Source organism: Hyla sarda, chromosome 5 (assembly GCF_029499605.1).
Source record: "Hyla sarda isolate aHylSar1 chromosome 5, aHylSar1.hap1, whole genome shotgun sequence".
NCBI lineage: Eukaryota > Metazoa > Chordata > Amphibia > Anura > Hylidae > Hyla > Hyla sarda.
In genome coordinates this window covers 314,257,259-314,269,313 of record NC_079193.1, presented here as the reverse complement: position 1 = coordinate 314,269,313, position 12,055 = coordinate 314,257,259, and the positions used below count along the sequence as shown (strand labels likewise).

The 12,055-nt window shown below is 41.5% G+C and overlaps 1 non-coding gene across 1 annotated transcript; it reads right to left on the bottom strand.

Moving 5' to 3' along the window:
* Positions 1 to 10,800: 10,800 nt before the first annotated feature.
* LOC130274647 (U2 spliceosomal RNA) lies at positions 10,801 to 10,988 on the bottom strand. The gene has a single exon (XR_008844420.1). It is a non-coding gene; the product is annotated as a U2 spliceosomal RNA (small nuclear RNA).
* Between the last annotated feature and the right edge of the window lie 1,067 nt (positions 10,989 to 12,055).

Genomic DNA, 12,055 nt, shown 5'->3' with positions numbered 1-12,055 from the left:
AAGATCTACAGTTTTCATTTATCTTTGCGGCAATACAAGTGCTTTGTCATTATCTCGTGCATATGGTTTCATTATTTTGATATTCTGTTACATCGCCTCTCGCTATTATGCCTCCAAAGCCTTCAGGCTACAAGAGCACTTATCTTTCCTGATGACTGTTGAATCATTTAAAACAAGTTATAAGTGAAACAATTAAAATGATATTGGTTCACAATTATATTTATGGCTGCCAGGCGTAATGAAATATGCGCCGGAACACTCGGAGGTTTTCGGTAAAGGATATGAAATGTGGTTAAACAAAGGGTAGAAGGAAGCTTTAATGAAAAACTAAAGTGTAAGAACACATTAATTGTCGTGAAACATTTAATCTAATTGAGAACAAAGGAAAGGTAGGAATCATATTAGCAATGTTTTATGAACACTGAGAGATAGGAGAATTACAATGTCATCTGTCACATATTGTATCGCTCTAGTCAAAAAAAAAAAAGGAAAAAAAAAAAAAGGAAAATGGGAAAATTAAAAAGGCACTTCTTAACTTTAACAAGAGTAAGGCAAATATGTGGAGTTAGGGAGTTAGGAGTTAGGGAGTTAGGGAGATCATTTCCATTTTGTTATGGATGTCACCGCATTCAATTAAATACAATAGGTGCTATTATACTTAGTGCTGTGTTTTCCCCATCAAGTCAGTCATAGGATATTAAATGTAATAAAGCAGTGCACCATTAATAAGGCTTGTGGGACATTAAGGTGGGTAGAGATGGAGTTTGTATTTTCAGAATAATTGCAAAAATTCAATGCTTTGCCATGATTTTAGGAATATACTTGTTACGGGATTGCCTCTTAGACTACATAGTACTACTACAAGGGGAAATTCACATGAACACTGTGGCAAGCTAAAAGTCACTGTGATGTGTAAGTTGATATGTCATCAAGGTTATGGACATTGTTTTGTTCTTAGCTTTGTATCTGTTATGGTGCTTAATATTTATAAATAGACCCTGATTTACTAAAATCCCAGTGTTCTTTCTGGAGTGTTTTAGATTTTACTCCTCTTTTTCTGGGAGCTGAGGGGGAGGTTAAGAACAGTGGATAAGGAGATTCATGCGTTACAAACCAGCTGTAAAAATAAATGTAGCCCGAAAAATTGTAATCCCAATAATTCAAAAAATTCCATTAGCCCCAATAACTCAATAACTACAATAAGCCCCATTAACTCAAAAAATCCCATTAGCCCCAATAACTTAAATAATAACGTTAGACCCAATAACTCAAAAAATCCCATTAGCCCCAATAACTTAAATAGTACAATTAGCCCTTATAACTCAAAAAATGACATTATCCCCAATAACTCTGAAAATCCCATTAGTGAGACTATATGTGTAAAACTTAATGGAAATGTAAAGTGTATGTTCACAAATGCCAGAAGCCTAGCAAATAAAATGGGGGAGCTTGAGGCCTTGATACTGGAGGAACATATTGATATAGTTGGGGTCGCTGAGACATGGCTGGACTCCTCGCATGACTGGGCTGTTAATCTGCAGGGGTTTACATTGTTTCGCAAGGATAGAATGAACAGAAAAGGTGGTGGAGTCTGTCTGTATGTAAGAAGTGGTATGAAAGTCAATGTGAACGATGCCATAGTGTGTGATGATTCTGAGGAGGTGGAATCACTGTGGGTAGAATTACAAAAGGAGGGAAATACTGAAAAAATAATATTTGGTGTAATTTACAGACCCCCTAATATCACTGAAGAGATAGAAGGTCGGCTGTATAAACAAATAGAGAGGGCCGCCCGGGCAGGTACAGTGGTAATAATGGGAGATTTTAACTATCCAGATATAGATTGGGGCCGGGGGTTGGCTAAAACTACAAAGGGGAGAAAATTCCTAAATTTATTGCAGGATAATTTTATGGGCCAGTTTGTGGAGGACCCAACAAGAAGTGATGCCTTGTTGGATCTGATCATTTCCAACAACGCAGAGCTGGTTGGTAATGTAACTGTGAGGGAAAACCTTGGTAATAGCGACCACAATATAGTTACTTTTGACTTAAAATGTAGAAAACAAAGACAGATGGGGAAAGCAAAAACATATAACTTTAAAAAGGCAAATTTCCCTGGGCTGAGGGCTGCACTACAGGACATAGACTGGGGGGAGGTGTTCTCAAATGCTGATGCAGAAGGTATATGGGACATCTTTAAATCAACTCTAAATAACTATACAGCTAAATATATACCAAAGGGGAACAAATATAAACGATTAAAACTAAATCCTACATGGCTGACAACTGAGGTTAAAAGAGCAATAAACAACAAAAAAATAGCCTTCAAAAAATACAAATCTGATGGGTCAGCTATAACATTTAAACAGTACAAGGAGCTTAATAAAATCTGTAAAAATGTAATAAAAACAGCAAAAATTCAAAATGAGAGACAGGTGGCCGAAGAAAGCAAAACTAATCCTAAATATTTTTTTAGATATATAAATACAAAAAAACCAAGGACAGAGCATGTAGGACCCCTTAATAATGATAATGGGGAGGTTGTCACGGGCGATCAAGAGAAGGCGGAGCTACTGAATGGGTTCTTTAGTTCTGTATATACTATGGAAGAAGGAGCTGACATTGGTCAGGTCAGTGCTGGTAACACATCATATAATGTATTGAACTGGCTTAATGTAGAGATGGTACAAGGTAAGTTAAGTAAAGTAAATGTAAGCAAATCTCCAGGGCCGGATGGACTACACCCAAGAGTTCTTAGAGAGGTAAGTTCAGTAATATCTGTACCCTTGTTCATGATATTTAGAGATTCTCTGGTGTCTGGTATTGTGCCAAGGGACTGGCGCAAGGCTAATGTGGTACCAATCTTCAAGAAGGGCTCTAGGTCTTCGCCAGGCAATTATAGACCGGTAAGTCTAACGTGCACTGTGGGTAAATTGTTTGAAGGACTTATAAGGGATTACATACAGGAATACATAGGGGATAATAGTATTATAAGTGATAGCCAGCATGGGTTTACTAAGGATAGAAGTTGTCAAACCAATCTAATTTGCTTTTATGAAGAGGTGAGTAGAAGCCTTGACAGAGGAATGGCTGTGGATATAGTGTTTCTGGATTTTGCCAAAGCGTTTGATACTGTCCCTCACAGACATCTGACAGGTAAGTTAAGGTCCTTGGGCTTGGAAACTTTAGTTTGTAACTGGATTGAACACTGGCTCATGGATCGTACCCAGAGAGTGGTGGTAAATGATTCGTACTCTGATTGGTCCCCGGTTATTAGTGGTGTACCCCAAGGTTCAGTACTGGGCCCGCTGCTGTTTAATTTATTTATCAATGATATAGAGGATGGTATTAACAGCTCTGTTTCTATCTTTGCAGATGACACCAAGCTTTGTAGCACGGTACAGTCTATAGAGGATGTGCATAAGTTACAAGATGACTTGGATAGACTAAGTGTCTGGGCATCCACTTGGCAAATGAGGTTCAATGTGGATAAATGTAAAGTTATGCATCTGGGTACTAATAACCTGCATGCGTCGTATGTCTTAGGGGGGATTAAACTGGCAGAGTCACTGGTAGAGAAGGATCTGGGTGTACTTGTAGATCACAGACTACAAAATAGCATGCAATGTCAGGCTGCTGCTTCCAAAGCCGGCAGGATATTGTCATGTATAAAAAGAGGCATGGACTCGAGGGGCAGGGACATAATACTCCCCCTTTATAAAGCATTGGTACGGCCTCACCTGGAATATGCTGTTCAGTTTTGGTCGCCTGTTCATAAAAGGGACACTGCGGAGTTGGAAAGGGTGCAGAGACGCGCGACTAAACTAATATGGGGCATGGAACATCTTAGCTATGAGGAGCGATTAAAGGAGTTACAATTGTTTAGTCTTGAGAAGAGACGTTTAAGGGGGGATATGATAAACGTATATAAGTATATAAATGGCCCATACAAAAAATATGGAGAAAAACTGTTCCAGGTTAAACCCCCCCAAAGGACGAGGGGGCACTCCCTCCGTCTGGAGAAGAAAAGGTTTAGTCTAAAGGGGCGGCACGCCTTCTTTACCGTGAGGACTGTGAATTTATGGAACGGTCTACCTCAGGAACTGGTCACAGCAGGAACAATTAACAGCTTTAAAGCAGGGTTAGATACATTCCTGGAACAAAATAACATTAATGCTTATGCAGAATTATAAAACTACATCCCTTTCCCTTATCCCCTTACATCCTTCCCTTCAATCCCCTGGTTGGACTTGATGGACGTATGTCTTTTTTCAACCATACTAACTATGTAACTATGTAACTATGTAACTAATGTGTCGCATGTGTCGGTTCATTTTCTGTTGCATTTTTTTTTTTTTAATGTCGCACTGGAAAATGTGTCACATATACTCCGAGTTAAAAGAAAAAACTCAAAAACATTATATAGAATACAAGTCAACAATAGCATGTGCCAAACCAAACAAGCCAAACACTTATTAAACGGGAATTAAGCAACAAAATAGAAATCCTTGTGTAGGACTGTAAAGCAGTGAAAAAAAAATTAAGAAAAGAAAATAGTTTAAGCACTCCCCACCACATTAAGCTGTGCCTTTGCTAAAATCACTTGCTTTTGGTAGTTTTTACACATCCTCTTGGCTGTCGGTCATTTTGTGAGCCAAACTCACACTTTTTCAGGAGTCATTTTGGAAGTACTCAGAGTAATTTTTGCTTTTTGTCGGGAACACGCCCATTTTTTATTAACCACGCCCATTTTCTTGTAATAAAAAACACTCAAAGTGTTTTCAAAAGTGTAGGTTGTGCAGTGAAAAAATTTGGACGCAGAATTAGTTGCACGGATGGCACATAAACCGAGAAAAAAAGTCAGTTGGACTTTAGTAAATCCGGGCCACAGTCTTTATTAAAACATGTCTTTACTTTTGCTTCTGTGGCTTCTGTAATGTTCTATATGAGCTCTATTTTCTCTCTTTACCTGTACACAGCCGGTATGATTCATTTTGCAGACTGTCTTGAATCTTCTCTCCTCTCTGTATAAGCTGTCCTCCAGGGTCTTTCTCCCCCTGTCTACTATCTGAGCTTCTATGTAACCCACCACAGCTGTTATTTAGAACACCGAGAGTTCAGAAAGTTCATCAATATGACTGACATATTGTTCTTTGAGTAGCAGCTAAATGTATAGAATTTTTTATGAAGCCTGTTTAGAACATTGATTGGGGTTGGTTGAGTATGCAAGGAGCTCATGCCATCCACCATTCCATTTAGGGCAGAGAGTCAGGACTCATTTCTAGAAATTGTGGGGGGTCCCTGAGATCAGAACATCTTAGATCAGACACCTATTCCCTATCCTGTGGACAGGGGATATGTTGTTTACAGCTGGACTACCCCTTAGAAGCTATTATACAAAAATGTGTTCCAGCACTATTGGGGGGGGGGGGGTGATGTTTTAACCCCTACCCAACCCATGGCATACATGTACATCATGGGTCAGTTGGGCGGACATAACAGGGGCCCACGAGTCTGTGTCATGACCGGGAGATGTCTGCTGACACCTGCCGGTAGTGAAGGACATCAGAGATTGCGCCGATGTCCGTTGTTTAACTGTTTAAATACTGTGAACTATACAGAGCATGGAAGTTAAACATTAAATGCCACTATTCCCTGGTGTCTGATGGTCCCATAGACCCCCCTCCCTGCAATGTAATCGTGGGAGGGCTATGGGATGCTAGGGAAATCCGAGGTCCTACCTTGTCCTCGGCAGACTTCCCTGGATCTGAAATTGCTCAGGGCAAAAAACAAACCCTAACATACATCCATGGGTATAAAAATAAAAAAGTTAGAGGGGTGAGAACATGGTAATGAACAAAAAGGTTTTCTTTTTTTTTTTTCAAGGTTTACATTTTTTTTGGTACCATTGGAATCGTACTGACCCATAGAATAAAGATGGAATGTCAGATTTACCAGATTTACCGTATTTTGAACTCCGAAAAAATTGTTGCCCTACAAAATTGTGCAATTCCATATTTTTTTCAATTTTGCCCTGCATATCATTTTTTATGGTTTTGTAATAAATTGAATGATAAAAATAAGAAAGTGAATCAGTGGAATGTGCAACTCATCACGCAGAAAAAAAGCCCTAATACAAGATTTTCACACAAAAATAAAAAAAGTTATGGGTCTTAGAAGGTTAGGAGGAAAAAGAAGTGTGCTGGGTCATGAAGGGGTTAACATAGATTTTAAAAGGAGGCTGTAGTATAGTATCATGTAGAGCTACCACTCTGGGGAATTTAGTATTTCCTAGTACAGTGAGAAAGACAGACATGGGGTTAAAATTCTATTTTTTTTTTTTATAAATATGGCCTACATACTACACATGTAGGGTTTGTAAATATGCATATCACACATGATAATTTCTTGCAATACGGACCAGAGGCAGATGTATGTTATTAAAAAATTTTCAACAATACAACAATTATTATTTAGTATATTAGAACATGCAATACGGTAAATGCTGGCTTTGCATGTAGACCTTTAACCACTTAGGGACCCAGGGCATACAGGTATGCCCCAACACCCTGGTACTTAAGGACCCAGGGCAGGGACCAGACCGAGATGACTGCTGATATCTATCAGCAGGCACCCGGTGCAAACCGCTGGGGGGGTCCTGAGACCAACTTCCCCCATTCAGACCGGCAATTTGCGGCGATTCCGGGTCAATCGGGTCTCTGGTGAACCGGTGACACGGAAAAAAGGATGAATGGGGCTGTCCGAGACAGCCCTATTCAACCTTACCCAGCAAGAGTGAGGTGCCACCTCACGATCACGTGATTGATCGGCCAAAAGGACCGATCAATCATTGCCCTGCTGGGCGGTGATCGGAATGGCAATCGAGGTGGTGATCAGGGCCGGTGGGGGTCTCCTACCTCTCCCTGGCCTGGCGGGGGTCCTCTCAGGACTGCAGGAGCAGTGGCAGCAGCGGTGGCAGTTGCGATGGCAGGATACAGCAGGAGGTGAGGGCTGTTTACCTCCTGCTGTTGCTTAACAACAACTCTCAGCATGCACAGCCAAAGGGCATTCTGGGAGTTGTAGTTTTGCAACAGCTGGAGTTCCAACTACAACTCCCAGCATGCCCTTTGGTAGTCTGTGCATGCTGGGGGTTGTAGTTACGCAACAGCTGGAAGCACATTTTGTCTATGAAAAAGTGAGCATCCAGATGTTGCATAACTACAACTCCCAGCATGCACAGACTACCAAATTGCATGCTGGGAGTTGTAGCAGTGTGCCTCTAGCTGTTGCATAACTACAGCTCTCAGCATGCCTTTCGACTGTCAATGCATGCTGAGTGTTGCAGTTTTGCAACAGCAGGAGACACATTGGTTGTGAAACAGAGTTTGTGTCCTAACCAGCATGCCTCCAGCTGTTGCAAAAATACAACTCCTGTACTTGGTGAGAGTTCTAGTTTTGCAACAGCTGGAGGCACACTGGTTGCAAAACACTGAGTTAAGTAACAAACTCTGTGTTGCGAAACCAATGTGCCTCCAGCTGTTGCATAACTACAACTACCAGCATGTATGGTCTGTCAGTACATGCTGGGAGTTGTAGTTTTGCAACAGCTGGAGGTTTGCCCAAACCCCCCCCCCTCCCCTATGTGAATGTACAGGGTACATTCACACATAGGGGGTTTACAGCGAGTTTTCTGTTGCAAGTTTGAGATGTAGCAAATTTCCCGCCGCAGTTCAAACTCCCAGCGAGAAACTCACTGTAAACCTGCCCATGTGAATGTACCCTAAAAACACTACACAAAATAAAAAGTAAAACACTACATATACACACCCTTACACCCCCCCCCCCCCCAATAACGGAGCCTCCAGCAGAAAAAAAAAAACAACTCTCAGTATTGCAGGACAGCCACTGACTGTCAAGGCATGCTGGGAGTTTTGCAACAGCTGGAGACACCCTGTTTAGGAAGCACTGCCGTTGGGTATTTTGGTGGCTGATGCAAATCCCCAATGCAGGCCTCAATTGCGCATGGTGCTCTCTCGGTTTGGAGACCTGTCGTATTTCAAGGCAACGGTTTAGTGCCACATATGGGGTATTTCCGTACTTGGGAGAAATTGCGTTACAAATTTTGGGGGGCTTTTTCTCCTTTTACCCCTTATGAAAAGGTAAAGTTGGGGTCTACACCAACATGTTAGTGTAAATTTTTTTTATTTTTTACACCAACATGCTGTAAAAAGAAAAAAAAGACCCCCAAAACTTGTAACACAATTTATTCTGAGTACGGAAATACCCCATATGTGGTTGTAAAATGCTCTGCGGATGCACAACAGGGCTAAAGAGTGAGAGCGCATTTTGTACATTTGAGGTCTAAATTGGTGATTTGCACAGGGGTGTCTGAATTTACAGTGGTTCTGACATAAACGCAAAACAATAAATACCCACATGTGACCCCATTTTGGAAACTACACCCCTCACGGAATGTAACAAGGAGTATAGTAATTCTTAACACCCCACAGGTGTTTGACGAATTTTCATTAAAGTTGGATGTGAAAATGAAAAAAAAAGATATTTTTCTCACTAAACGGCTGGTGTTACCCTACATTTTTCATTTTCACAATGGAGAATAGGAAAAAAGCACCCCAAAATGTATTTCCTCTGAGTAAGAACATACCCCATATGTGGATATAAAGTGCTCTGCGGGCGAACTACAATGCTCAGAAGAAAAGGAGTGCCATTGGGCTTTTGGAGAGAGAATGTGTCAGAAATTGAAGGCCATGTGCGTTTACAAAGCCCCCATAGTGCCAGAACAGTGGACCCCCACACATGTGACCCCATTTTGGAAACTACAACCATCACAAAATTTAATAAGGGGAGCAGTGAGCATTTACACCCCACAGGTGTCTGACAGATTTTTGGAACAGTGGTCCGTGAAAATTAAAAATTTTATTTTTCATTTGTACAGCCCACTGTTCCAAAGATCTGTCAAACGCCAGTAAATGCTCACTGCACCCCTAACAAAATTATGTGAGGGGTGTAGTTTCCAAAATGGGGTCACATTTTGGGGGGGGGTCCACTGTTCTGGCACCACGGGGGGCTTTGTAAACGCACATGGTCCCCGACTTCTGTTCTAACCAAATTCTCTCTCCAAAAGCTCAATGGCACTCCTTCGCCCGTAGAGCACTTCACATATGGGGTATTTCCATACTCAGAAGAAATGGGGTTACAAATTTTGTGAGGCTTTTTCTCCTATTACCCCTTGTGAAAATGAAAAATTTGGGGTAACATCAAAATTTTTGTGAAAAAAGTCTAATTTTTTATTTTCACGTCCAACTTTAGCAGGAATTTGTCAAACACCTGTGGGGTGTTAAGGCTCACTGTATGCCTTGATACGTTGCTTGAGGTGTGTAGTTTCCAAAATAGTAAGCCATGTTTATTTTTATTTTTTTGCTGTTCTGGTACCATAGGGGCTAACTAAATGTGACATGCCCCCCCAAAAACCATTTCAGCAAGATTTGCTTTCCGAAGCCAAATACGACTTCTTCTCTTCTGAGCATTGTAGTGCACCCACAGTGCATTTGACGTCCACAAATGGGGTATTTCCATACTCAGAAGAGATGGGGTTACACATTTTTGGGGGCATTTTCTCCTATTACCCCTTGTTAAAATGTAAAATTTGGGGGAAAGCCAGCATTTTTTTTTTTTGCTGTTCTGGCACCATAGGGGCTTCCTAAATGTGACATGCCCCCCCAAAACCATTTCAGAAAAACTCACTCTCCAAAATCCCATTGTTGCTACTTCCTTTCCTCTACCACGTCCGCTGAACACTTTACATACACATATGAGGTATTTCCATATTAGACAGAAATTGGGTTACAAATTTTGGGGGGCTTTTTTTCCTTTTACCACTTGGAAATTTTCAAAAACTGCGTCTACAAGAACATGCGAGTGTAAAAAATGAAGATTTTGAATTTTTTTCCTTCCCTTTGCTGCTATTCCTGTGAAACACTAAAGGGTTAACACACTTTCTGAATGCCAGTTTTTATAATGGGGTCATTTATAGGGTATTTCTTTTTTTAAATCAGAACATTTTTTTTTTTTTTTTATCTAAAGCCGAGGAACGTGCTTTCGATTCACCCAAAGTGCAAGAAAAAGTGCAAACGTGTTACACTTAAAAAAAACGTGCACAAAGGATGCGGTCTATCGCAAGCCCTTCTCCGATAGGAGAGAGGCCCCCCAACAAACCTTACCCTTCGCCTCCGGACCAAAAGGTTCCTGCGAGGTTCCAGGTTCGATGTCCCTTTTCGCCGAAGCTACTAGGGGACCACAAATGCTCCCGGCATCCCCCTTGGCGTTAGCCAAGGTATCTGCCCGCAGAGCCGATTACGGTAGGTACCCTGCCAAGGCAGGAGTACCCGGGGTGTTTGCAGGGAGGTGTGGAACCTAATGGCCACACACACCTCCCCTAGACCGCCAGGAGGGACACCCAGAAGGGCTACCGCATCCTGACAAATCCTGTGAAGACACAACACGCAAAAAGTGACACAGTGAGACAAATAAGAAATAAATAAATGTGTGCAGATATACTGCCCGGACATCCGGCCGGATCTATAAAAATTTCTCTGATCCTAGCCAGAAGGCCGGGAATCAAGAGGTGAGTGCCACAAGGTGAAGAGATTATGGTGCCCGTGCTTCAACTCAGTGAGTCTATTCTCCCAGTGAGTTTCGGCACCTCGGGGTCACCACTCCCCGAGGCACAAAAGTACCTCGGCTCTAGACCCTCTCAGCCTCATGGCGAGACCCGGAGGGAACAGGTCACATCGGGGCAGCCGTCGAGCTGATTCCTCAGAACCAGCCCCGGAAAGCCCTGGTACACCTGCATCCTCCATGCAGCACCCATCCCCACCAGCCCCATATCGGCGTTACTGTCCACCGGCATGAAAAACTGATAAGAACAGATACTACACTTGATCTTAGCCAAAAGGCCGAGAAGCGAGAAGCGAACATTTTTATAAAACAATTTTTCATACAAGACTAATAAACAAAACAGACCAACATCCCTAATTTCCCCCCTCCCCACCCACCAAAAACACCATGCAGCTCAGGGTGCAACTCAGGGTGTAATGCAATACAGAAGGCTGGACAATGGAGTAGACACAGGTAATAGATATACCAGTTCAACCAGGAAACCAATAAAAAAGCATAAAATCTATAGAAATGGTCAAGAAGACATAGGCACATCAACGGCGAGGACCCCTCACCCCCTCCAAAAGCACAGGGTGTCCCAAATTTTCTTACTACATTGAGTGTATCGCACTACTGCTTTCCTTCACAGAATTGGACTGCGACCTGATTCTTTCTGCTCTCGCTGTTCTCTACCTGACGCTCATTTGCTCCATATGTTATGGGACTGTCCACGTCTAGCTCTGTTTTGGCAGGAAGTGGGTCAGCTAATTAGGCGGGTGTATGGCTGACCATTTAATTTATCTGTCCTGACGTGTATACTGGGGTTCTTGGAGGGGCTAGATAAGGACAGTGGTCTATACATTGGTGTTAGCAGGATTCTTTACCAAACCCGCAAGTTGATAGCACAGCATTGGTTGCGATCTCTACCGCCTACTATTTCAGAATTGATTGTTAAACTAAATCACGCTATTTATAGGGTATTTCTGATATGATGGCCCTTCAAATCCACTTCAAAACTGAATTGGTAATTGGTCCCTGAAAAATTCAGATTTTGGAAATTTTGTGAAAAATTGGAAAATTGCTGCTGAACTTTGAAACTCTCTGATGTCTTCCAAAAGTAAAAACATGTCAACTTTATGATGAAAATATAAAGTAGACATATTGTATATGTGAATCAATATATAATTCATTTGTTATGTCTATTTTCCTTATAAGCAGAGAGTTTCAAAGTTCAAAAAATGCTAAATTTTCAAATTTTTCATAAAATTTTAGAATTTTTCACCAAGAATTTATGCAAGTATCGACAAAATTTACCACTGACATAAAGTAGAATATATCACGAAAAAAAAAAATCTCTGAATCAGAATGAAAAGTAAAA